This window comes from Tachysurus vachellii, chromosome 12 (genome assembly GCF_030014155.1).
Source record: "Tachysurus vachellii isolate PV-2020 chromosome 12, HZAU_Pvac_v1, whole genome shotgun sequence".
In the NCBI taxonomy this organism is placed as follows: Eukaryota; Metazoa; Chordata; class Actinopteri; order Siluriformes; family Bagridae; genus Tachysurus; species Tachysurus vachellii.
This window is the reverse complement of record NC_083471.1, coordinates 16,754,712-16,782,338: the sequence shown is the minus strand read 5'-3', so window position 1 is coordinate 16,782,338 and position 27,627 is coordinate 16,754,712. Positions and strand designations below refer to the sequence as shown.

The 27,627-nt window shown below is 38.3% G+C and overlaps 1 protein-coding gene across 3 annotated transcripts in view; it reads right to left on the bottom strand.

Moving 5' to 3' along the window:
• Positions 1-23,951, bottom strand: part of apba1a (amyloid beta (A4) precursor protein-binding, family A, member 1a) — a 52,408-nt gene extending 28,457 nt beyond the window's left edge. For 2 of the 3 annotated variants that reach the window (XM_060882910.1, XM_060882912.1), the window contains exons 1-2: positions 23,846-23,951; positions 7,926-8,085 (exon numbers count right to left, since the gene is read on the bottom strand). The gene's annotated coding sequence lies outside the window, so the exon portion shown is untranslated. The remainder of the gene's footprint in view (positions 1-7,925; positions 8,086-23,845) is intronic. The other variant, XM_060882911.1, reaches the window with a different exon arrangement.
• Between the last annotated feature and the right edge of the window lie 3,676 nt (positions 23,952-27,627).

Here is a 27,627-nt window from a genome sequence, read left to right as displayed (position 1 = left end):
GTATAAGGATCAGAAAGAAAAAAAAAAACATTTTTTTTTTAACTACAGTATTTTTTGTTATGATACATCATCTCTTACTCTTACTCTTGTGTGTGTATATATGTATATATATATATATATATATATATATATATATATATATATATATATATATATATATGTGTGTGTGTGTGTATGTGTGTGTGTGTATTAGTCTAAGTACCAGAATTATTCAAACACACCTTGTAGTTTTTAAGGTTTCCTTCTTTTTTATTATTATTTTTTATTAATTATTAATATATAATTTATTTTCTCGATTATAATTTTAAACTGAACCTGTTGTTTTCAGGCAACAGGCTCAAAAATAGGCCTAGGGTTGAACAGGTTTAACATAAAATCCAACATCTTTTGTGTAAGGAATATATCGATTGAGTTTGCGATAACAAAATACCCAATTATCGAGCTACAAATCTGCTTAATTAGAAGAGTCAGTTCATTTAATAACAAAATAACTTTCATACAGGAGTTTAAAAGAGTGGTCAAATAAATTTACACAACATTCATAACCCAAAAAACAACATTTAATTCGATGCCAATCTATTACACTGAAGTATTTCTCGTTCACTTCACTGGCGTCTTTAAGACTTTAAAGAGAAGCTGTTAATAAAGATAGAATAGAATAGAAGCTTTTATTAATTATATATTAGCATGCTGTGACTGATAGAAGCAATGGATGGTATGGATCTGCTGCCCAGTGTCCTCTCAGGGCCATTCCCATCTGCCTTTCGTAATTCTAATTTAGTCTGTGATTTACCGTGACTGGCTAAGCCAATAAAAACCTTCCAATGCTGAACTAATTACTATTGCTTGGATAATGAGGAACGCTATGACAATTACGCCGCAGGGTCAAGGACTCTCAGCGCAAGGTTGCAGACTTCGGCAGAATTTTAAACACATAGACTTAGTACAGATACACCAGTGTTTTACGACGTAATCCCTGTCCATAGAGCCATGATCTAATTGCTCATCTCAGTTTAGCTTATTAGCCAAAACACAAAAATAGTAATTCGTATAAAGAAATCTACTGTAAATCTAGCGCCCGTTCCAAAGACATTTGCCTACTCGTGCTAATTTAAAAGAAGGGATCGTGTGAATCGGGTCCAGAAATAACCGAGTGCTAGCTCAGCAGTAGGTACTGCAGACTGGCTATGTGTAAGTTATGTTCCATTTAACTCTGACTTTAAGACAAATACATTGACAGGAGGTGCTGTAACCACAGAGTGAGATTTATTGCAGTTAAGCCTTTTGCCAGCAGTTACGATGAACGTTACAGCTTTTAGCCTGTTCGGGTTCACTAGTAAAATGATACCAGCTCGAGGCAACCTGACAAAAATCCTATACACTAAAGAGTCGTTTCTCATACATCAGATACTAATATCTTTTTGTCTGTGGCTGGCCAATTATTTTCCACAGAAAAGATGGAATTTACAGTACAGTATTTCAGTAAGAGGAGGGTGACCTGTTTATATGTCACTTCAGCTCTATACAGCAGCACAGACGGGTTTGATATAAAACAGTAAATATGAGGTAAACGTGCAGAGCCTTTAAAACAGTCAGTGTAGGTGAATCTTTTTAATAGTCTTGTAAATGTAATAATCTTTTTAACTTATTTCATTAAGTTGAAATAAGTGGGCAGAATTAAACTCTTTTTTACCAGGACACTGGAATTCAAAATCAACTTTTTCAAATCAGTATGAACAAATGTATGATTTTATTTCGGCAAGACTGATATAAAGCGAGTCAGGATTGCACAATGTTGGATTTCAGTGTGAGTTGATTTGAACTCCTATAATAACCTTATACAGAACAAGCATTTGGGACATCTCAGAGAGCAGAAATGGGTTTGATATCACCATTTACATTTGTGTGATTGATTAATTGTTTTTTTTTTTAACTTTTCTATCAATATATATTGGCCTGAGTAAACTAATAAACAGAAATACTTCTGAAAAACTATAATTCTGAAAAATTATAGTTTTTTCTGAAAAATAGTTTATTCTGAAAAACTATAAGTCCTAAGTATCTACTTTCTTATAGGCATCATATTAACCACCACTGTGGAGCGTGAACTGAAAAAGACATTCAATGCTGAACATGGACACAACAAAACAGGAGCAAATGCACAGTTAAACCTCAGACGTAACTACTGACAAGAAGTTGTGTGAGAATTACATACAGGGTGGTGCCTGAGTGAGACAAATGCGTGTATCTGTTATGTATGATTCTGTCCATGTTTGTTTGTTTGTTTGTTTGTTTTTTTTCACTTGCCAACCCAAAATAGTACAACCTGCTCAAATGTTGCAATTTCAAAAATAATCGAATGTAAAAGGTGTGCAGGATCAAGTACTATTTCAAAAACCGTGTATATTCGTAAATGTCATATTGTTCAAGGAAACTGATTTTTAAATTGACTAACGTGATAAATACAACTTCTGATGCAGCAATATTTTGGCGATGTACTACACTCCTATTAGAGGTTTATTTCAATGTTAGTCGTCTTCTCCTTCGTGTATTATCTCTGGGTATTTTCATATTTTTTAAACTGTCTCTTGTTTTAATTTTACATCATATTACATTTGACAGTAAAAGAAACAAAAATATTTCTTGCTTCAGTTCACGTTGTCTATCACCCAATTTTTTTATTTTTTTTTTCTGAGAATGGCTTAAAGATAAGTGTTTGTGTTTAAAGCCGGCGGTCTGGCTGTTACTCGAAACCATATCCTGGACCCTTCTCCAACAAAAAAAATCTGTCAACCTTAGAGGTGTAAAAAAAACTATACATGGGGAAATACATAAACTGAATGAGAGTCAGCGTAATTATTTCACCATAAACACAGAAACTGATTAAATATAATCTTAAATGAATTTTAAGTGCAAGCGTCATTTCTAAAGTCGAAAAGCAAGTAACTTCCCTCCTTAATACTAGAGAATGTGTCTCCTGAGTCTGTTTCATCTCTGAAGATCCCAGATCTGTCCTCTAAGCGGCTGCTTTGCTGTATCTCATAGCAACACCTCCATCGATGCCTCAAATCCAGCAGAAATCCATCAAAAGTGATAAAGCTAATACAACTGCACTCAAACACCTTCTCCCTTCCCAAAAACAAGTAACATGTACCATTAAAGCACTACAGCTCTGTCAAATAGCTTTTGGGATTCTCGGTGTACTCAAGCTGAACAAATCTAAACTTCTTGGCTGACTAATTAGCTGTTAATCTCGGCGTTGCTTTCCTAAAGGTAGGAAAAGAAAAAGTGCACATAAGCAAACTGCACATTCAAAGGATGTAGAAAATTAATTAGCGCATCATTTTACGCTGCCACAGACAGACTCAACGTGTTCATTTTATAAAACCAGTGAAAATCAAAAGCGGGTGACATCCTGAATGAATCAGAAACTTAAGCAAGAACTTTATATTTATTACAGCAGGAAAATGATTAATGTTTGTTGTTGTTTTGTCATATATGAAATGCCCTTTCCTGCAAAGATCTACATCATGAGCGCTATTAGCCTTGTAATAGATATATGTGAGATTCAGACACTATAAAGGAGTGACTCGAACATGTCTGATTGATGATTAATGATGATCAAATCTTTTTAGAAAGTGTGTGCGTATATAAGTAGAATGTGGGCCTTTTAAACGTTCAAACTCTGATTGATTGCTTTTGATTATGTACATGAAAAAAGTCAAATAGTACTTGACTAGTGAAATTCCACTAGTTATGTAACAAGCAACGCATGACAAACCGTACAGTTATACAACAATAATTATTTTTGTGCATCAGCATGGTCCAAATTCAGTCTCTCCAGATTTTTTTGTCTTTTTTTCTTATTTTTTTGTGCTTTTTAAGGACAACTGGAAAATCTCTTAAACTAGTGAAATTACAAGCAATATTAATGCATCAGTGAATGAAAGTAGTGTTTATATCAGCGTGGTTTTGTGAAATAAGGATCAAATCACAAACCTCCATTAATGATCTGACGTTTTCCCACGACCCCCTTGCTCCGAGAGGTCATGACCCCATGACCCCCAGGTTAAGACCAGTTAAACCACCAGTTTATTGTTATCTAAATCTGTTGAATGTCCATGAAATAAGTTCAGTCCTGTTATCTCTATCAATATCACAATGCTAAATATCATCTCCTTTTCTCTCTCAAAGTTAATAAGATGAAAAACACCATGCCATTTTATAGAGAAACCAGAAAAACATCAAATCCTGAAGACTTTATTGTTCTGTGAAACTTTCCAAAGCACTAAGCGCTCTGTTACAAAACACTGACACAGGACTCCTGTCTCCTAACAAAGAACTTCATCACATCGACAATTCAGTGTTTTTCTTTGTTGAATACACTGGTTTGTTATCATACTGAGATTACGCGGAGCGTCTGTCACACTGTTCGAGCAGTTTACGAGTCTTTGTGTATGAGCTGTTACTATAGAAACAATAACGCATTAGAATGAGTGTAATGGCAATATTAAACCTCATCATTGATATTAAAGCCAAAATCTATTGTAAAGTATCGTGCTGTGCTCTTATACGAAATTTATCCACACCATTTGAATAATCCGATTTGAGAATTCTACCATGCTGTGGTATAAGAGATATTTGACACCTTTAATACACCTTTAGAAGGAGATCAATGTGATACATCAGCGTCATCTTAACACAGAAAACCCACGGACACACTGTGAAGCAGATTGTGTTGTTGTTGTTTTTTTTGTGAGAAAGTGCCGCAAAGACAGAGAAACGTGTGAGACTATTCTGTGCAGTTCTGACAGAGATGCACAGAAAAAGACAGATAAAAAGCCACAAGAATATTCTCTACTGACCACAGAAACAACTCAATCATCGGACTAAAGGCCTGAGCAGACTTCATAGCAGCAGGGGAAAGCCTGAGAAAGTCTCTGTGGAAGAGATTATCACAGAGTCATCACACACATACACACCACGCATGTCACTCGGAATAGTCAGGACTCCATCTGTCCACATTTAAGACCCAAAGCACTTCAGTCTATGCATATGGTATCTGCGTGAGCTGTATGTTAAGACAAGGGAAAGACAGATCATTAAGATGTGACACATTCAGGACCGCCTGGCACCAGCTTCAGTGGTCAATTATCACCACAACCCACTCTCTCTCTCTCTCTCACTCTCCCTCTCGCTCTCTGTATCTCTACGGTAGACATGATGACCATATCTCTTTGGCAGCAGGCCAGATGCACTCTGTCTCTCCTTTATCTGCTCCTGTTACAGTAATGAGTTTGAAGTTTCTCTATCTCCTGCTTGCTGTATGAAAGAGCTGGCAGCTCACCCAACACCTATATATTCTTCTCCACATATCCACACATATATATATTTGACCTTTCCAAAGTCACTGAAGACAGCAGTCGAGCAGTCTGGTTCTGGCTTTTAAGCCCTGATCAGACTCGATATTACAATCCATCCAGACTGATCTGATTGTATGTAAGCTATCCGAGGTATACACACCTGTCATTTTCAGGCAATTAGTCTAACAGTCACTTGCGTTAACACTATGGGACTATCCAGATCTGATGCAAGACCGAAGAAAGATGTTTATATTTACTGTATTTCATAAAGAAACCCTTAAACGTTTGACTGATAAATGCTAAATTCAAATCAATTCAATTTTGTACAGCATTTTAACGAATAGAATTTGTCCCAAAGGCGGTTTACAGAATTCTATAAATTCAGGAAATAAATATGTATACATTTTCAATTTCTATTTTTCCCTGATGAGCAAAACAGAGGTGACAGTGATGAGAAAATCTCCCTGAGATGCTATGAGGAAGCATGCTCGAGAGGAGCCAGACTTCAAATGGACTCCATCCTCATTCAAGTGCCACCGGAAAGTGTGATTATAAATCATCAAAAAGTGCAACTGTGTAAGTGGGAAATTAATTCTTACTTCTCTAAGTTTTAATATAAAGTCTATTGGGATGGAGACAAAGTGAAAAACTGTTCATGGCAATTGCGGTATAAAGCCATCTTCATAGTTTGACATTAGTGGCTCTCTCCACTATACTGACATGTGTGTGTCCATACTGTCATGTATAGAAATATTTAGATATCAGCAAAGCTATTATCCTTTTAGCTTTTTCTCACAGTATATCAGGGATGAAATTAAACCATGAATGTGAGCTTAAAGAGCAGACTTTCAGCTTTAATTTGAAGAAATTTATATCCAAACCAAATGCACAGTGTGGGAAATACAGCATATCGATCTACCATTTGTATGTCATATATATATCTCCATTTTTCTGAGTACCAAAAGAAATTGGGCAGCTGATTCTTCACATTAACTCTCAATATGTCTAAGTTTACTAACCAATGGACCTTTTTATTTATTTGACCTCTTAGTTCCTCATGAGCTCTTAGTTGCTTAATTCCACCTGACTACAAACAAATATAGAAAGGTCATTGTTTACATTTACATTACTTACTGTCCGTTATCACCCAAATGAGAATGAGGTTCAATCCTTTGTCTGGTTCCTCTCAAGGTTTCTTCCTCATATCATCTTCATTTTAAGCTTTCACAATTTTATTCTCTTTTTATACTTCTGTAAAGCTGCTTCGAGATTATGTCAATTGTTAAAAGTGCTACATAAATAAACTGAATTGAAAATTCATTGAATTTTCTATACATTTTAAAAAACCCTTAAAACTTAAAAAACCCTGCATGTTGTACCGTGTATGATTGTGTATGTGACCAATTAAAGTAGAATATGAAATTTGAGATATATATTTCTCAAAGACAGTGAAACAAATCATCGTTAAGGTGAAAAAATTCAATCATCGCATAGCAAAAACATTAGATGTGGCCAAAATAACTAGTACGTTTGTAAAAAGAAATACACACTGGTGAGCTCAGCAACAATGAAAGACCCAGAAAACCACAAAAAACAGCTTTGGGTGATTAGAGATGGAGCAAAAATCGACTCATAATTTAAACCAGAATGATTGGAAGAAACGTGTACGGCGAAGCGAAGTAACTGCTTGTGTTCATTTACAAAGCTTCATTTACTGATTTTGTGACTGCTGACAAAAGCAGCAAGAAAAAATCTGTTCAGATTCACTTAGGTGCTTTAAAATGGTTTGATTTCATCGTTGCTTCATAGTGAAGAAGGGCGATGACTAGATGTATATTTCTAAAGCAGCCTAAAACCTTTTTAAAGCATGTGTTTAAAGCAAGTATTGAAACCTCTGTAGGAATCCATCTGAGCAATGATTTCACTTATTAAAGGCAAAGCTGAGGACAAAACGGTCTAAGAACAAGCAGGAAGTGAAGACGGGTACACTAAAAACCTTCTATTTCATCACCAGGAAAGTAACAGAGACTCTGGAGATGTCTATGGATTCTAAATTTAGTTTATTATGATGTTAGTTTGTTCATTTAATTTGAGAAAAGTGGGACAAATATATACAAAGTGCAGTAATTCCTACTACACTGTATCTGGTTTAGATATAAAGCCTCATAAATGAAAGAAGAGAGTCGGGACTTTGTGTCTGTATAGCATTATATGTCGGTGTTAGTATGAACTGTTTGTCCAACATTTATTATTTACAAAATATAGATTTTAATCTACCTAGTTATATAGCTGGGAAAAAAAAAACCACTGCGCATGTTTAAACCTCCGCTAACGTCTTTTATTTAATATGAACTGTTGAAAAGCAGTAGGTTTAAGTAGCTAGGTTTCCAAAATGTTCAAAATTTTCATTTATGTACAAAATTCTGGTAATATCCTGATATATTTTTTAATTTAGCACCGACGCTGACATACGGGTGCACAAAATCAATCAGCTTAGACTTTGATAGGAAAAAGAAAGGAAAGAAAAAGCCTACTTTTGTGCAGTCTACAATAGACACTTACCTCCCAAGCTCATCTATCCTGCAGTGAGAGAGAGAGAGAGAGAGAGAGACAGCAGTCCTGGAAGAAAGTGATGCAGGTTTGCTGTTTTTTTGCTGAAGGATTGAGCCCCAAGACTCTCAGCACCAGGTTAGTGCAGTATCAGCCACAGCCAAACATTTAACTGTGAACAAACAGAGATGGGATTTAAAGTCAGAGGAGATGTAGTGGCACCGGAGTACGAGAAAAAAAAAAAAAAAAACGAGGTAGGGAGGTCAAAAATATCATTCAATAACAGTGCTGAATTAAGTTGAGTGTTGAATTTGTTCGATTGATGATTACTCTTTAGGGATCATTTAAGTTCAGGACGCTGCCTGCTTTAACAATATACTAGTGTGTCATGTTGTTCACATTCACCTCACTTTCCCAATAACAACAACTAAAATAAGACAAGAATAGAAATCAATCGTGTATGGATTCTGATGTGCAGAAGGTGTGGATTGATTTTTTTTTTAATCAGTAGGTCTGATGGATACATCTACATTACAGATCTAAAGCAAACCACAGACATCTATGAAATGTGCTTGGTCTACTATGGTGTTAAAGATGTAAATGATGGGTTTCGGCACATTTCATGCATATATATATATATCCAGCACGTCTCGGTGTGGCCTAAATTCTGCAATTCCTCTGTTTCTAGGGTTAACCAGATGCTTAAATCTTAACAGTGATTACTTATTTGTTTATATTTGTGAAGAACTGGATCAACGGAGATCATTAGACAACATTACAGCAGAGCAGGAAGAGACATCACCGCAGGATTCGGCTGGCACGGTTACAGTTTCTGTAGCAGTGATCTTAAAAAAATAAATATTCCTGTGCGCGGCTCTACCCTGAAGCACATCTCTCGCCACAGTGCATCTTTATTAATTAATAGCACACCAGGAAGCCGATGATTGCAACTGAAAGTATTTTCTAGTCCTCTGCAGTCTGCGGCTGGGATACGATGCTTACTCAAGAGACACCAGCAGCTCGAGATGTCTACAGAACCCTGATTTAAACCCACAGCACTTCTGGTAAACCCAGTCACTACAGCTGGATACACAGCAGGGAGTTGGAGTAGAACTACTGCTCCGAAATGTCAGGGAGGAAATATACACCGCATCTGTAAAGGATGTGCAACGATTTTGTCCTGTTTATCCAAAACGTACTTGTTAAATCTTAACATGTGAGATCAGCAGTTCTGTTTGTCTGGTTCGAACAACATATAAAAGATACACAACATTTAATAAAGTAAACACTTCTGAATTTTGATTTTCAATATAATTCAGTTACATGTATATGTTCATGTATTTATTTATTGAATAGCTCCATCTACATGATTTCGATATGATGCCTTGATATCAATACTGCTTCGAACCCTGGTTGCTATATTTCTATATTTTTTACCAATTCATAAGAGGCAGTGTATGTTTTCAGCCTCTCCCCTTATTGTTTTATGATGTTCACACTGGAATAGTTTTTGTCAAAGATCACCAACACTGGACAGTTAAAAGCTGGAAAAATGTAGCCTGGGCTGGTGAATCTCATAGATTTTAGGGTCAGAATTTGGCACCAGCAGCATGTATCCATGGAAACAACCTCGTTTGGTCAAGAGTCTAAGCTGGTCGAGGTAGTGTAATAGTGTGGAGCATGTTTTCTTTGGGTCTGTTCACTCTAAACAACCATCACTTCAATGTCACAGTCTATTTGAGTATTGATCTGATCATCTCCTAATAGCAGCTTTCAGCATGATAATGCACCAAGTCATGAAGAATAAGTCATCTCAAACTGGCTTTATTTACATAAAGAGTTCAGCTTTCTTCAGTGGTCTTACCAGTCGCTGCATCTAAATCTAATACCTTTGGGATGAAAGTGCTCCTGAAAAGTCTGCAGGAATCTCAAAGAAATGTTTCTAGAATCTCATGGAATCCATGTCGTGAAGAACTGAGGGTGTTTTAGAGCAAAGGGATTGTTAGTATTGTACTTAATAGTTCTTAATAAAGTGCTTTGTCACGTGAGATATTGAGTTCCTAACATTTACAGTATTTTGCAGACACCATTATCCAGAGCAACTTACATTTCTAACTCATCAACAGTGGCAGATTGCTGGACCTGGAATTCGAACTCACAACCTTCTGATCGGGAGCCCAACACCTAACCCTAGGCTACCACTTCCCTGCTTCCCTCCCCATGTACACATTATGGGCATGTGATCTAGTCAGGACCAAAGTCAACTTATGCAGTCACATGCACTTCAACTGGAACTTATAATCCAAGAGTAAACAATTAGCTTGTGTTAAAAATGAGGTATATATAGTACACAGAGGGGCACAGCGGCTTGGAATGTTTTCCTCACACCTCCAGGGTTGAGGGTTGGATTCTTGCCTCTGCCGTGTGTGTGTATGTGTGTGTGTGTGTGTGTGTGCGCGTGTGTGTGGACTTTGCATCTTTTCCCTGTGTCTTGTGCCCCAAGTCTCCAGGCGTAGGTTCCCGTTTACCCCAATAAAATAAGCATTGCAGAGAACGGTCACTTTCCCAACTTATGAGACTTTCTCACACTTATAGATTACCTATCCAGTGAGACTGCTCATCACGGCAAGCATCTTCTGTCAACATTGCGTAATAAACACATGTCTTAATACCTTATCTATTCTGTCAGATGAGCATAGAAATCGGTATAATTCAGCTTTTCATAGATGGGACAGCTTTTTTTTTTTTTTTTAAAAAAAAGAATGAAAAAAAAAGACCTAGAGAAACTGATAGTACTTGAGGTTAACTGTGAATAGGGAGCATTTTTGGAAAAACATTAATGTATTCCTTTAACTTATCATCTTGTTGCTTTGGTTGCCAGCTTCAGCCAATTAGTCAGCAAACAATCTAAAACACACATACACACACACACACACACACTCACACCCATCCACACACACACCCATCCATCCACACACACAAACACACAAAAACACCCATACACACAAACACAAACCCATACACATACCCACACAGTACTCCCAGTCTACTGTCAGTATCAGGGCCAGAGGTTCCTATGTGCCTGTCCTTCCCTGACAGCACCATTTATGTGAGTGCCATGTGAAAGTCTATAGTCTGCAGGCTGTTTTTTTTATTCACCAGTTAAAAGCACACCTACCTCAGGGTGAGGATGTGTGTGAGTGATGGACGAATTTATGTTTTCTTTCACTTTTTATTTCTGTCCACATGAAGGACTAGTCACATCAGTAATATTATCTGGCATGAACTGGTTCCAACCTCAATACAAAAAGAAAAGGAAAAACAAAACCCTGAACAAATTATTTTCGGTTCCTTTTTTGCTACCAATTCCTGTGACTTCTCAGTTTTCAAAGATGCAGTGCTGTCCTTTTGCCTCCCACTTGCTGACGCTTTCTCTCACCGATAATGTGATCTGACAGCAAATTGATGCGCTCCTAATGTGCTGAGACATTTCTGCATCGTTACTACAATAACTTGGACTTTGTTTTTTAAAGTAGCTGAACTGCAATGTAGAGCAGCACCGAGTGCCTCTCTGCTCCTTTTCCCTTTGAGCTTATTCAACAAATAACAAATGGGGAAGGAAAACTTGTCTATGAATACGATGACTAATGGTTGCATAACAGAAAAATCTACAAGAAATGAAACACAAAGATGGGCCACCTTAACAAACCTTACATGATGTCATAAAATGACTGGTCCGGATGCATTGTATTTATAATATTCATATATATAAGTACCAAAAATATCACCAGGTCTTGCGTAGTTTGCAAAACCTTCTTTTCATGGATCATACACAGACTTGTGGATTCGTGGATCTTTTGTAATTAAAACACAAAAATGTTGATTTTACGTTTCATTCAAATTCTTTTCCTTGTCATTCCTTATCATGTTTAAAGACTATAGATAGAAAAAGAAGTAGTTTCTAATATTAGCAGCTATGCAGTGGTGTAGAGAAAGGGAGAGCGTGTGTGTGTGTGAGTGAGAGAGTGAGAGTGAGAGAGAGAGAGAGAGAGAGAGAGAGAGAGAGAGAGTGAGAGATATTACAGATGTATAGAAAGGCTCCGGACCGAGCTGTACATGAGAAAGGGTGACCTTTAGGATGAGGATAAACATACAGCACAGCCATACTCTCATCTTTATCACACACTTTCATTATATCATTAAAATTGCTGTTCTCCTCAAACCTGGCAATCTCATCAATAACAAGATCCCTCTATTGGATGGGACGGAGCTGCAGGTAGGAAGCTAGAGGTGGTAAAATTTACGGACATACTTTGCGGCAAATGTCTCAATAGAATTAAACGAAACAGAATCGGATTTGAATAGTCTAGTGGAGAGATACACAAATATACTATACACTGAAAAAAACAGTGAAAAATATACTATACACTGAAAAAAACATACATCCAACATGATGTGTGATTAAAATCAAACACCAATCAAACCCACAATGCTGGCGTTTTGCAGCGGACTTACGCCACCGTGCTATTGTAGCATGTACAATTTAATCACCTACATTTTAATGCTTTGATTATATTTCCCCATCATCAACAACATTGTAAGATCTCACAATGTATCTGGTTTAGTATAAGCAATGGCGTCACGTTATGTTGACTGTCCACCAAATTGAAGAATAAAGAAATGGATCACCGTGACCATGCAGCTGGACTTCTTTCATGCTTAGTTCCTGTTGTGATGATAAGATTTGATATTTGACAATTGTGTAGCCAGTCATCAAAAATCTCAGCTGAAATCACTGATCCTGAAAGTGAATCCATGGCTCGCTCTACTCAGCAGAATCCTCCTCATGCCCTGAGATTTGCTTCTCCCTCCTGCTCTTCAGCCAAGAAGTGCCATGGCTGTGAAACTGACAGTGAACCGACAGCTGAACTGCGACTCGAGCTTGAGCAGCATACAGAAATGAATAAATTGTAGTAGTTACTGTATCATGTGCATTAAAATAAATACGTAAATAAGAAGCTGAGGACTTAACATCTTGAACCAAATACTACATGTAGTGCACAAACAAATGTAACACAATAAAAGTAAAATCTCTGTTCTTAAATATTTGCGTATTCCCCATTAAAACCAGACATGTACTGGCATATGAAATATTTTGCACTGAACCTGAGACTAACTAAATAGCTTGTAGACCAGGGGTGGCCAACCCGTGGCTCCCGAGCCGCATGCGGCGTCTCTTTGCCCGGTTTAATGCGGCTCTTACGTTCATATCGAAATTTGCATTCGTGTTTTTTTAAATGTGCATGTTCGCTTCGCTTGAGTTCAATACAGTATTTTCGTCAAACGCGCATGTGAGTGGGATGAAAATACCTCAAATTTTCCCAGTAGGAGCAAGATCATTTGAGTAAACGATTTGTGTCATGTTCGCTCTCAAAATGGAGGGGAAAAAATTGATGTTCATGTGTGCCCATGTGTATGATGTGGTTCTTTGTGGTAACACAGTAAAAAATGTGGCTCTTGGTCTCTGACTGTTTGGACACCCCTGTTATAGACCAATATAGGAGAAAAACACATTTCTTGCTGCTATCGCTGGTGCAGCAGTCACGGTCAGTGTCATGGGCATGATCATGGTCTGCATGGAGCAGGTTTCCTCCAGGTTCTCCCATCTTCTCCCCCTTTCCAAAAACATGCTGGGAATGGATCGACTACTCTTTATTGCCCCCAAGGTGTATGTCTGTGTCTGTGTGTGTGTATGGCAGCATGTCATAGACTGCATTCCTATCCAGTGTGCATTCCTGCCTCGTGCCTGGTGGCTCTGGATGAGTGAATGTTCTACTAAAGCACTGATCCAAACAAAAGAGCAGAGAAAGCACTGAGAAACATCTCTTACTTCTCTATTTTATGACCAAAGGCAATGAACAGGGTTTGTTCTTCTATAGACTTTATTCTTTATTCTCCTATACTCCTATATCATTCTCATTCTTTGATGGAATGGAAACAGCGCATATTAAAAATCCAGACGAAGCTCAGAAAGTGCATTAGAGAGCAAACAGCTCAGTCAGTCTGGACCATCAACAGACCCATTAGACATTAGTAACACAGTTCATATGTGCCCATTTGTTCTGGAGATATTTTGTCTGGGGGCAGTGAGGGCTACATATGCATATGCACACGCGCACGCACACACACACACACACACGCGCGTGCACACACGAGCACACACACACACACACAGAGCATTAATCTCCCTCACATTACACAAGGCTAATCTGAGCCAGAGGCCAGCTCAGCTCCCAGAGAGCACTCAGTGTCTCCCAGACACACCCGCTATCATGTGGGGCAACCTTCACAAACTCGGGTATTTATCTCAGCATGCCATATACACACATACACTGCACACACGGTTCACTCTCTCTCTCTCTCTCCTGCACACACACACAACAATTACTTTCATGAAGCTCTTTTATTAAATGATGGGATTAACAAACAAAAGTTGTAAGTACAAAAAAAAGCCTGTCAGACTGCCAGAGAGAGAGAGAGAGAGAGAGAGAGAGAGAGAGAGAGAGAGAGAGAGAGAGAGAGAGAGAGAGAGAGAGAGAGAGAGAGAGAGAGAGAAAGAGAGAGAGACAGAGAGAGAGAAAGAGAGAGAGAGAGAGACTTGTCCTGCAACCTGTATTGTACTGCATTTGGGACAGCCCATGTGATGATTACACTGCGAATACCATCAGCATTTGCAATCATTTGCATGTTAAATATGGAGTAAGGCAAACATAACCTTTTTATTTAAGCCACAGAACCTCAGCACCCTGCTGATCATGAGCGATTAATCAGTACAAATAGCACACGGTCGCTCACTTTAGATATATAAGCACACAGCACTCAGACGCTGAACAGAAGAGTCAGGAATCGAAGGTGATGTGTTCGACCTGCAAAATCATGAAGCTTCAGAATCTGAAATCTAAGTTGAACTCATATGACCAAGCCAAAGTGCACTATTCCAACAGCCGTAAAGCAGTGCAGTGGATTCCATGAAAACCATAAACTTTATTATTGTGTATTTTGATCATATGTGACATTAAACAAAAGGGCTGCGCAGTGACGTCGGCTCCTCTGTGGGCGGGGCTTATTTCATTCCCATGCTGAAAAAAAACACACTGTCTATCTGGCACAAACGTTGTTAGAGATCTTTAGTGAAAGATCTCTGAAAATGTATATTTTATATTGTGTATTATATTGAAAATCTACAAATTGAACTGATTTCTTTGTCTCAGTGCGTAACGTCTAAACTGCTGACTGTGGCTTTGAACTCCTCAACCCTACAGTAAGTTACTACGTTTTTTGGTTTGCTTTGATAGTTTTACTTTATTTTATTAAATGCAGGGCTTCAGCTCTAAATCTTGTGAAGTAAAATGACACGAATTTTACACCAAGTTGTTTGTATTCTTGTTCTTTGATTTATTTTATTATTATTTTCCTGAATGTAGGGCTTCGGCAGTAATTCTGGAGTAAAACTTCATTCATTCATTCAGTGCAAACTTTAAATAAACGCATGATCGAAAAAGGTTTATTAGCTCGACAACATAAGCTTCGCCTGCACAAAGCTACTGCCTGTGCTTCGAGTTGAAAAAGATTATTTATTAAAGCAGCAGCAGCAGCAATAACGATTAGGTGAGCTTTTAATTCCACTTGTCCAGCACAGCATCACTTCCTATTTCTGCACAAAAAGAGCAAAAACAAAAGACATGATGAGAAAGGCAACCCAGGCTGTGTTATACAGAACAGAACAGCAAACGAGATTCTTGGCACCGAGTTAATCGGCAACACAAACACAACACGCTTTATAAAGCAGTGATCAACCCTGGGAATTACTGTTCTCTCTCATTTTGTAATCTGAGCTGTGAAAATGACCAAAATATGTGCAGTGGCCAGTGACGCAGATGGTGTTTGAATAGCCCTGTCAAAAGCCCCAGTGGACTTTCTCTTTAACACAATTTCACCAAAATGATCTTTTCCTAGTCTACAGTCTGCCTTAAGAAGAACCTGAGACAATTTCTTCTGTACTCCAACAGCTTAAGATCCTTATTTTCTTCCAATTTTCTGTCTTTTCTGCGACCTACACATATTCCAAAAACAATGTGCTGTTTAGATTAAAATTTGAATCTCTATTTAATATGCAGACACATGAGATTGTTGATGCCAACAGCGCTCAAACAGAACCCGTGAACAGGATTTATTTGCATGTAGGTTATTTAAAGATTAAGACTCTTTTAAATTAGTCTTTAAGATTAAGATTATTTAAAATATTTTGGGTCTCTCAGCAGTGCTATTACTGGTGCAGTGAGTCAGCACCAATAATTATGAGTTAAGTGAAGCTGGTGGTAAACTATTAAGGGACCGTAGTCCAATCAAAGTGTGTTTATAAATGAATATTCAATGCAAATGTAAAACCAACTCATATTTCTTATGTACTGATACAATAAAAATGAAAAGAAACAATCATTTACAAAGCTGAATCAAATCCAAATATGCATGAAAGGCAGATATTAAACATGTACACATTTATGTGCACATTGATGACGGTCCCTTTCCAGACACCAGAATTCAGTTGATTTAAATTACAGAATATGAATCACAAAATACAGTATAGACACAAATCTGCTTATAAGTAACAACTCTTAACATAATGGAAAGGCACAAGGCAGGATTTAATAAAATAGGGTTATACCTCTATTTGTATGAATAAAAGTGGGAAGAACAAGAAGCATGCTCTACTTTGTCGAGCTGATCGGTTGTTTGTTCCTGTGGTAGGTTTCCTCGCTTTACTCGACGCACGTCCCATGAGATGCAAAATGCACACAAAATGCCAAATTGGTTTTTCTGCATTTAGCAATATCTCCTCACATTTGTGTAGGAGCAGTGATTTATTTGGCATATTGTGAATCCTTTTTCATTTTGTGCATGAGAAAATGAAATTTCTAATTTAATATGAGGCCAAATTGATTTCTGTAGCATCTTCCATAAAGTTAATAGTTTTGCCTGAGCGTGCAAAACACGGTGCCAAAACGAACCACAGGCAGATGGCCATTAATTGAGTAGAAGGGATGTTCGGCAATTCCGGGAGCAAGTGTTGTTTCTTCTCGATCTAAACAATCCAGACTGTTGACAATGTCTTACTATCACTACTATACATATAATCACAGAAAAATCAATTTGTTGAATGTTCAGTAACATTTAAACCATGCGCTTTCTTAACACTTTTTTCTGTTTTTGTTTTTTTAAATCCAGGAATTTTCCCGTAAACCATGGACACAATGTACACAGATTTCAGATCAGCACTGGAAGTCAGCCTGACACCACTCTTCTCTCCACCAGCCTTCTCTCACCTGCTGTGTTTCTAACCTATTTTTACTCTAGCATTACAAATCTTGCTCCAGAGAGCAGCAGCAGCTTGTGACCATACATTTTAATGGCGCAGGATGACATTAATAAAGACACTATTGCATGTGACTGATGCTTCATGCTACCGTCTAGTGCATTTTTAGACTAATCCCAAAACATACACTCATCCGGCATCCAGTCTATTAGACCTTTTATACTGTATTTATCTTTGTTTAATTGTGTTTGACGCAGCTGGTGAGTTCCCATTGTCATTAATCTGCCATATATCTGAAAACAACATCTCAAACCAAAAAATTCAGGGTTTGGAAATAACAGTTGTTTTTTTTCCCTCAGCTTTCACATAGTCACTGTAGTGCACAAGCATTACTAATGTAGGGGTATTATCCACATATCCATAGTCTCAATTTCCCTCTCCTAATATTTCCATTATGACTTTCAATAGCGGTGATTCTTCTGTAGACAAACTGCACTTAAACTTTGCCTTTGTTCGCAGAAATGTATTCGATTTAATTCCAATTTTTGTCCTAAAATAAGATCTCGGGAGTCACAGAGTATTTTATTACAAACTGTATGGGAACATGGGGCAGGGTGATCCCTGTCTAAACAAGCCTCTATTAACACTTGTTGCAGTTCCCACTTGTGACCACTAGGTGCATGACCAAAACACACTCTGTGAATCAAAATCCTAAAGAGCAGCAAAGTGAGTAAGACAGTAGAGCGAGTAAGACACAGAGCTCTAAGACTCTAAGCACCATGGTGCTGCTTTATACCCTATGGTAATCCAGTTGAGAGGAGCAAAGACATGCTTGACTGCCTTAATGGCTCTCTAAAGCCTTCAGACAGGTCATTGGCCCAATTGTACATGCTGATCCAACGATTCAATGGAGATGGGATTTGGATTTTTTCTGATGAAGAAACCACCATCTAATCAGCATGTTAAACCCTGCCTTGATCATGGCATCGATTCTTGGACCAAAGCGCCAGCAAAATCCAAAAAACTTCTTTGGCTAGTTTCTCCCTGTTCTAAAACTGCAGACGGCCAAGGTCACTCGATACAAATAATACATGAAAAAGAACAACGTCCAAGGTTACACACAGCCTACATTATTATTATGGTTCAGCTCACTGGTTTCATTTTGGAGCCAGCAGTCATAAATCACCAGCCATTGCTTAAAAATTAATATGGCCTGTAGACTTCACGTTGCACCATACATCATACGAGTGTACCTTATTATATTGTGTATGGCAGACCTGTACTTGCTGTGTAACATTTCATTTCAAAGTACTTACAATAACGAAACATTGACGAATAATGAAACGATGAAATTTCTTGTCTCCTTTTTGGGAAACGGTAATAAATGAGCATGGGAATGGTGTTTATACATCACATCTTTTTTTTTTTTATTTTAACCGTAAACCAAATCACATGCAGTCATCATAACATCGTAGTGGATTTGTACCGGCTGGAGCGGTCATTATAATAGATTTGTTATGATGCGCTTTCTTGTGGCTTCATTTTCTTTTCTTAGCAAAGACAGTGTTCTGATGACACGGCCCACAGCAAATGCAATCTACAGAGACTTGATGGAGGCATCAATCATTGATTGATGAAAATGTTTTTCCCAATCCATGGCTGAAAATGACTACATGCAGCTAAATGGCAAAGCGAGAAGCTTCACCTGCCTGGAAAATCAGCAACATCTATCTGGGAGGAACTGACACTATATGAATGAACTACTAGTTTATTGATGATTTTTTTTTTCATGTGAGGAGGAAAAGAGTCAATGATATTACTGAAAAAAGATGGGAATAAAATCAGAGTAACACATGTACATAGGCTGTCAAATGAATCCTCTCCATATGAGGTGAATGATGCTTTACATTAAATGCATGATTGAAGGATTTTTTTTTGGCAGATCAGTTTCTTTTTAAATCTTCAACACCAGGCATCCATTTTCTGTATGGTTTATCTTACACAGTGTCACAGGTAACCTGGAGTCTATCCAAGGGGACTAATGGACAGGGTGCTAACCTATCACATGGCGCACACACACACACACACACACACACACACCGGACAATTTAAAGATGCTATTTAGTATACATCGCATGCGTTTGGAATATCAAAGGAAGCCAAAGTACCTGGAGGAATACCCTGAAGCACACGGAGAACATGCAACCTCCATGCATACAAGGCAGAGGAGGAAATCAAACACCTGAGCCTGGAGGTGTGAAACAAATATATTAACTAATAAATCATCATGCCCCCAACAGATAAATACACATTATGAAAAGAGACACTTGTGTCTATCATTTGTGTTTTCAAAATTCTCATTCAGAGAACTGCATTGCATTTATTCAAAGTTCTTTGAATACAATGAATATAGTTCTTTCAACATAAAGGAAATCTTTTCAAACTAGCAGCGATCAAATTTTAATACATATTTCTGCTAAAGACAGACTCTGTTCAAACCGAAGGCATTCCCAGAGATAAGTCACACACACACACACACACACACACACACACACACACACACACAAAACTAGCATTTGGGTTGCCAGAGTTTTAATGCTAAATGGGACTGATTTTGGAAAAAGGTTACATGTGGAACTCAGGACTAGGGCGGTTATCTCGGCTAGGCCACATGGCTACACATTATAAAAGCAGAGCTAGGAGAGAAATTTTCCACCGTCGCTCATCTGTCCAGAAAGTCCATCCACAAACAAGAGCTCATTCCAAAATGGTGACAGCAAGAGATTTTCTCAAGGGAAATTTGATGGCGCATCACCTCATGAACCTTCCAAGACGAAATTCCTAGGAATGTTTGCGAGTAAGACCGAGCAGAAAAGACACAACCACTACAAACACCCTGCGGTATAGCCAGCCGTGTCGCCTGCCCTCCAGACGCATAATTATGGGCTGCCATGCCACGGGAGCGCAGACAAGAAATCAATGTGGACTAGAATTGAAAGGTAAACAGGAGGGAAAAGAAGGCTTTCGGTCTTGATTTCTCCAAGGGCCACATGCAAATTCAACCTGATCTCAGATTAAAAAGGAAAGGAATGTGCAAGATAAAGGCTCGAGGTGCATTCAGGAAACGTCCCAATGTCACTGGGTTGTCATTTAATGCACTTTCTGAAAAGTAGTGAAATAAAATCATTGCTTGTGTATTTTCTGACCATGCAGGACGATGGATTTTCCTCCACCAGCGAGCAAAGTTTGAGTCAATACTAAATCTAATTTTTTTCTAAACAGCTGTAATATTGAGCAATAAATCTGTATAATGCAAAAGTTGGATCTTTCCAAAGATGACGTTCGAAATATCGTTAAATATCATTCTTTTGTTATTTCTCCCCTTCTTAACTGCACAAATCCTATCGGGAATAATTATATTCAGACTTGTTTACTTCTCTTCGTCCATTCACCGGATTGATTTATTGATCTGTCCTTTGCTCTACAGACAGGAGACGAGTCAAAAAAAAAAACAGAAACGTGTTTGATTGGGAATAACACGTCCAAGTGAACGCTGATTTCTGCACTGATATGAACGTTATTAACAAGCAGATGAACACTTGCTCATCGAATGATTGCAGGATCAATATGTGAAGGTGGAAAACTGGTCTGTGGTGGTATAATGTAGATACAGAGCCATGAATTACATGCAGGAGTGTCGTTTCTCAAATCCGTCTCTCTTCCAACTCAATGTACTGTTAATATACAGTCCATTTAAATGATATTTCTTACTCTACATTCATTTACTGGTAAGTCTACATTTCCCAGGAAATCCATCAGACTGTATAGTGAGATATTATCTGAAGATATTATCTGAAGCCCATACTAAAAAAATATATCATGAGTAATATCAATATTTATTTTCAGTTAATTGGTTTATTCAAGAATAAAACTTCGCACCTCCGGGGTTAGTGCTGTGTGTGCAGATTTTGCATGTTTCTTCCTTTGAGTTTATTTTGTGTCGTCCAAGCACATGGGATGTAGATTATTCAGCATTTCTAAATTGTCAGTAGTATGCGAGTGTGCGATTGTGCACTGTGAAGGGTCGGCACCCTGTCCAGTGAATCTCCTGCCTTGTGCCTCAAGTTGACTGGGATAGACTCCAGACTACGTGTGTAAGTATCCTATGGATGGTCTATTCATGAGTCAACTATTAGATTAAAGAGACCACACTGAGAAAAACTACACATTCATTGCTTTCCACTCAGACTCAATATAGTACACAGACAAAAGTGCATACAATAACTACAAGCGTTATACTAAGGATGATGAAAAGTCTCTACAAACATATGGATTTATCAAAAACCTCAAGACTGAATGTTTATAATAACTTATGAAACACAGTGGAGGGCATTTTTTGCTCATAATTAAAATAATAACTTTAAAGTGGGCATCAGGGTGAAGGGGTTACTATAGAAAGTTTAGAATATGAGCTCTTTAAAGAGAAGAACTGTTTAAAATTATTTTGGTGACTTTCCACAGGATATAGATCAGACATGAACAATGCAATGTTCTCCAACAGCCGGACTGATAAGTCTTAGTGCGGATAAAGAACAGAGCATGTGTAATCTTATAGTCAGTCACTTGGGGCTACTTTCCTGTCATGTTCTCATCTGAACGTTTGAGACAGTACTGTACAGCACAGACTAACTCATTTTCAAATCTTTTTTAAGTCAAAAAAGGAAGTCACAAGTGAAACAACACTCTTCCTTGTCAGGCAATAAAACAGCGTCAATCCTATACAATTAACATTTGCATTTATGGCATTTGACAGTCACCTATATCCACAGTTATGCACAAAAGCACTTTGAAGTCTCTATCAATGAACCAGATATATGAATGAATGCATAGAGATACAAATCAGCCTACAAGGCATGGGAGAGAAAACCAGAGTACCCAGAAGAAACCCCAAAGCACAGGAAGTACATGCAAAACAGAACACACAAGTCAAACCCCCAACCCAGGAAGTACACACACCCCGAGCAGACAAATTATTCCACACGAATACTCAAACGATTTGCACTTCCCAAAAACAGAGACCGAACCTCATGCTTGTCGACTGGACCCGTATAATGCAGTTGTTTTTTTCTTTTTTTGGGTTTTTTTCCATTACCTGCACTGCTGCTGTAAGCATAAAGACCATCATGCACTTAATGAACATCCTTTCAATTCACTTCCAACCAACTGACTTTATAGCATACGACTATATAAAGCGTAATGATTTAGAATCCTACTTTCCTGTGGCACTCTGAGTCTGACTAATTGGTTCGTCTCAAGGATTTTTTTGTTTCTTGACACGGTCACATGCGGGCTGCCTGTTACACACCTACATATAAATCTACATGCAGATTTCTGTAAAACTGCTTTGTGACTATGTGTATTGTTAAAAGAAAAAGAAAAAAAAACTGTAAAACAGTCTACTCTAAAGGCACCGCAAGGCTTGGTTTAATCAGTGGTCAATTCCACCTGAATATAAAGAGAGTCAGAGAAATACTATGATTTTTATACTGTAAAGCTTAGTGTTGATTGAGATCTTATTTATAAAGGGCAGATCTAAGCCTACTGTACATCTGCACCACACCACAGAACCCTTCCTAAATTATTTCTTACTGCGACATCAGCATCCTTTGCACTGTCAGGAAAAGACATCAACTCCAGATATTCAGCTTTAGAAAAAGGAAAAGAAAAATAAACAGAAATAACTTCGATGTAAAAGGGATTTTCTTTAAACGCAACGTTGTGTACCTGCTTGTTTAACATCATCAGCAATCAGAATGAGGAAAAGCGACGCATGCTTCATAGAACACACACACACACACACACACACACACACACACACACACACACACACACACACACACACACATTATGGACGCCATTCAAAGCCAGTGCATACACACACACACACATTATATACACATGCATAAACATCTTAAGAACCACAAGCCTTCTTCTTCTTCGTCTTCACTATCAATCCTAATTTTAATCTGAATCTAAGAGACTGTGCATATGGATGATTTCTCAGGAATTGACATAAACTGTGTTGTTTTTTTCTGTTTGTTTTTTTTTAACATCAGTGGCAGTACAAAGTTAGGATTATGCTGAATAATTCGGGCGCGGATAATCATCTGCATTACAGCCTGACTGTAAAAAATAAAGTAGGAGCTGCAGTACACAGGATTCTCCTTTTGTTTACATGCTCAGCTACATGACCGCTGCCACACTGCAGCTCTGTAACAGCTGCTAATTTACACTAATCCACATCCGCGCGCGCGCGCACACACACAGAGGATGAGAGAGAGACATAGAGACATAGAGACAGAGAGTATGTGTGTGTGTGTGTGTGTGTGAGTGAGAGAGAGAGAGAGAGAGAGAGAGAGAGAGAGAGAGAGAGAGAGAGAGAACATAACGTTTCCTCTTTGTGCACGAGATGTTGTTCAAACATATACAAACGCACGCACGCGCTCGCTCACACATACGAAGCTCAAACAGCCCTCGTATATTCAGTAGCATCTCTCACCTGCGCTCGGCTGCCTTATTTCAGCAGTGTAACGGAACACGAGCCCCGCCCGGCTCCACCATCTTCCTCCGTCTCTGCTGTGCCTCGCGCGCCGACTGACGGATCGGTGGGCGGAGCAACATGACGACAGAATCTATCTTCCGAATCAATTCACACTGTGTCGATTCACGTGGCGATTCGCGCTGAACACGTTATGCTTTATATCGTACAACTTTTTTTTCTCTTTTCTCAATGATCCCTACATTCCTTTTCACCTCAGAGCCTGAAAACACACGGTTTATATATAAAACACCCCTGTTGAAACAACGCTGCTCAAAACCTTAATAAGGTTATAGATGAGGTTTGCAAAGTGTTCTATAATACTAATAGCATAGCTTATTGTAATGAAAACACACCCAGCTGTTTTTATTTTAACTCTTCTGTTTACATAATTCAGGGACAGAAATGAGCTCCGCCGATTGGTTGAAGCAGAGGTGCTTAGCCCCGCCCACTCTCCTTGACAGGCAGCCACGCTGTATCAAAAACCTTAGACCACCCTGTGGGTCCAGTAAAGGTACCAGAAGTACTGAAGCAATGTCTGTGACTGTTGGCATTACAAATGATTGTAACAAAAAAAAAGTATTAAACCCTGGTTGTTAATGCAAACAAAATCCTGTTTTTTATCCTTTATTATTATTATTATTATTATTATTATTATTATTATTATTATATAGGGGGGCACGGTGGCTTAGTGGTTAGCACGTTCGCCTCACACCTCCAGGGTCGGGGTTCGATTCGCGCCTCCACCTTGTGTGTGTGGAGTTTGCATGTTCTCCCCGTGCCTCGGGGGTTTCCTCCGGGTACTCCGGTTTCCTCCCCCGGTCCAAAGACATGCATGGTAGGTTGATTGGCATCTCTGGAAAATTGTCCCTAGTGTGTGATTGCGTGAGTGAATGAGAGTGTGTGTGTGCCCTGCGATGGGTTGGCACTCCGTCCAGGGTGTATCCTGCCTTGATGCCCGATGATGCCTGAGATAGGCACAGGCTCCCCGTGACCCGAGGTAGTTCGGATAAGCGGTAGAAGATGAATGAATGAATGAATTAATTATTATATAGTTATTTCTTTTTCTCTCTCTTCTGTTTCCATACTTCTGTAAAGCTGCTTTGAGACAAATGGGAAATCGTTAAAAGCTCTATACAAATAAATCGATTTGAATTAAATTGTTGGTTTTTGTGAAAACATTCTATATACTGTAAGATGATTTTTTTAAAATTAATTAAACACTGCAAAACAGACTGTGATAATATTCTGCAGGTAAACACAGCTGCGGCAAAATTAGGAACGGCAGCCTGACTGTGTGATTTTGCTTTTGTACAAAAGTAACTTCTTTTAATAAATATTTATCGGGTGCCTGACATTTTAGACACAATAATAAGCATAGTAACAGTTTTAATGTAATAAAAGCACAGTGCCTTTACACTAAACATCACTCTTTATTTCGCTGACAGAGAACTTGTTTGTCAGTCCAAAGTCACATTTTCATTTTTAGACTGTGACAGTGATGCCGTTTGTCACCATTCGAAAAGACATTACTAGCCATGCTCTCTCATTCTTTTAATTAGAACAACAGCTCATGTGTACAGAGCGGGGTAGTACCCGGCTTCATCTGTGCGTATCCCACTGTCCTGTTATGCAACATGAGCAGACTGTGTCTCATAGGAAGACATCTGAGCAGCTCCACCCACCTGTTTGTTATCTGTCGTGTGATGGGGCAATAGCTAGTGTGTGGGAATTGGCAATGATTGTAATATCTAATCAGGAAACTTGCTGCAAGCATCACATTCATCCTGCTGCTAGTGTTTTTATGCCAGCATTAGAGATTCCTCCTTGCATGATTGTGGAAATAAGAATCTCTTCATAATTGATGTACATTGGTCTTGGCTGAGTCGCTTGGATTTTCTCCATTGTACCAAGCATAAAAAGTCTCTAAATACAGCCACAGATGCATGGCTATTCGTTATAATGTCAACTGGCCAATCAGAAGCTTTATTAGATTTACTTTCGGGAATCTTCCAGAATGTTTAAAAAGACATACAACTTAGTATGTTAAACTTCTAACCTACTGGAGTTCTAATCATTGGAAAAAGAAATCATAAGTGGATGTAATGCTTGGACTCAACAGCCAATTTCATCCTCCAACATCCCTTAACATGGAGCAGATAAAACTTTGATTTCCAACTTTTTTTAAATAGTAGAAAACTAGATGATTCTGGCCGCAGTCACTGAAAGCTGACTTCATTATATAACTTCAAATGATGGGGTGCTGTGCAGAGTGAAAAGGAAGCAATTCCGTTTTTCCAGAGAAATGTTTTTATTTCATATGGTAGTCAACTGACAAAAACATTTATTGTGGATACAAGTCTTTTTAATCTATCTCGTCTTTTTAATCTAAATCCTTTTAATCCAGAAATAAATATAGAACACACGGACAAAAAAAGGCTAGATTTGTTAGCAACCTACAGTACCTTATGTAAACTTAAGGAACAAAAGCACTACAAAATTATTTCAATTCTTCTTCCCAAAGCTTGATGAAAATTGGGAGAATGTATCTGCATAGAGGCACCAGCGCCGTTCAGTTCGTGTCATACAGGTTAACAACAAAACAGGCAGTTAATACACAGACGTGATGCAGGAAAGAACAGAAAGATGAATGTCAAGGTATTTAAGACAACAGTAATGAAAGTAAAAGATTTATGGTCAAAGCTCTAAAAAGATAAAGTAATTAAGAAGCAATTCTCAGAAACAGTAGCTTTTCTTCTGGTAACATAAAACTATATGATGGCTCTGATTCAGCAGGTAGTTAGTTTAGTGGCAGAACTTGTTCAACACTAGCACAAAATGCAAAAGTGTGTGGAAGGAAAAACTAGGAGGAAGTTTTTTCTCCTTTTTTGTGCCACTTTGGACCATGGAAGCAGGAAAAACAAAACAAAAAATTATCACAAAGGCATGTTTGTTTCAAATAATCTCCAAACAAGTAACAGAAACGGCAGCTTAAATTACAAGGAATATGACAAATTTTACAGACATGTAACAAGGTTCTGTTCAGGTAAATACAAGTACATCTTACCACAGTGTAAAGGGCCTGTATAGAAGTCAGTATTTGTAGCGATTAGTGTAACAGCTGTTTATACACTCACTGAGCACTTTATTAGGGACACGTGTACAACTGGTCATTAATGCAGATATTCAAACCAATATTGCAGCAGCACATTTATGAAATCATACAGATACACATCAAGAGCTTTAGTTAATATTCACATCAAACTTCAGAATGAGATAACAGAATGGGTTGGTCTGAGTAACTCAAAAACTGCTAGTTGATGAGAGAAGACCGATGTGATGAATAGACGGGTTTGAACTGACAGGAAGGCCATGATAACTCAAATAACCACTCGTTACAACTATGATGAGTTGAAACGCATCAGAACAATCAAACCTTGAGGCAGATGGGCTACAAAAACAACAGACCACCTCAGGGTGCACTCCGGTCAGCCAAGAACAGGAACATGAAGCTACATTGAGAGCAGGAGAGGACTGGAAAAAGAACAGATGACGGTTTTCCTCATCTTCAACTGTTCAGGTTCCGCAGAATTGTCGCTCGCTGGATGTTTTTTGTTTTCCGTGTCATTCCATGTAATCTTCTAGAAAAACTCGTGTGAAAATCTCAGATGATCAGCAGCTTCTGAAATACTCAAACCAACACCCATGATGCAGTTCGAGAAGTCACTGAGAACAGTATGATC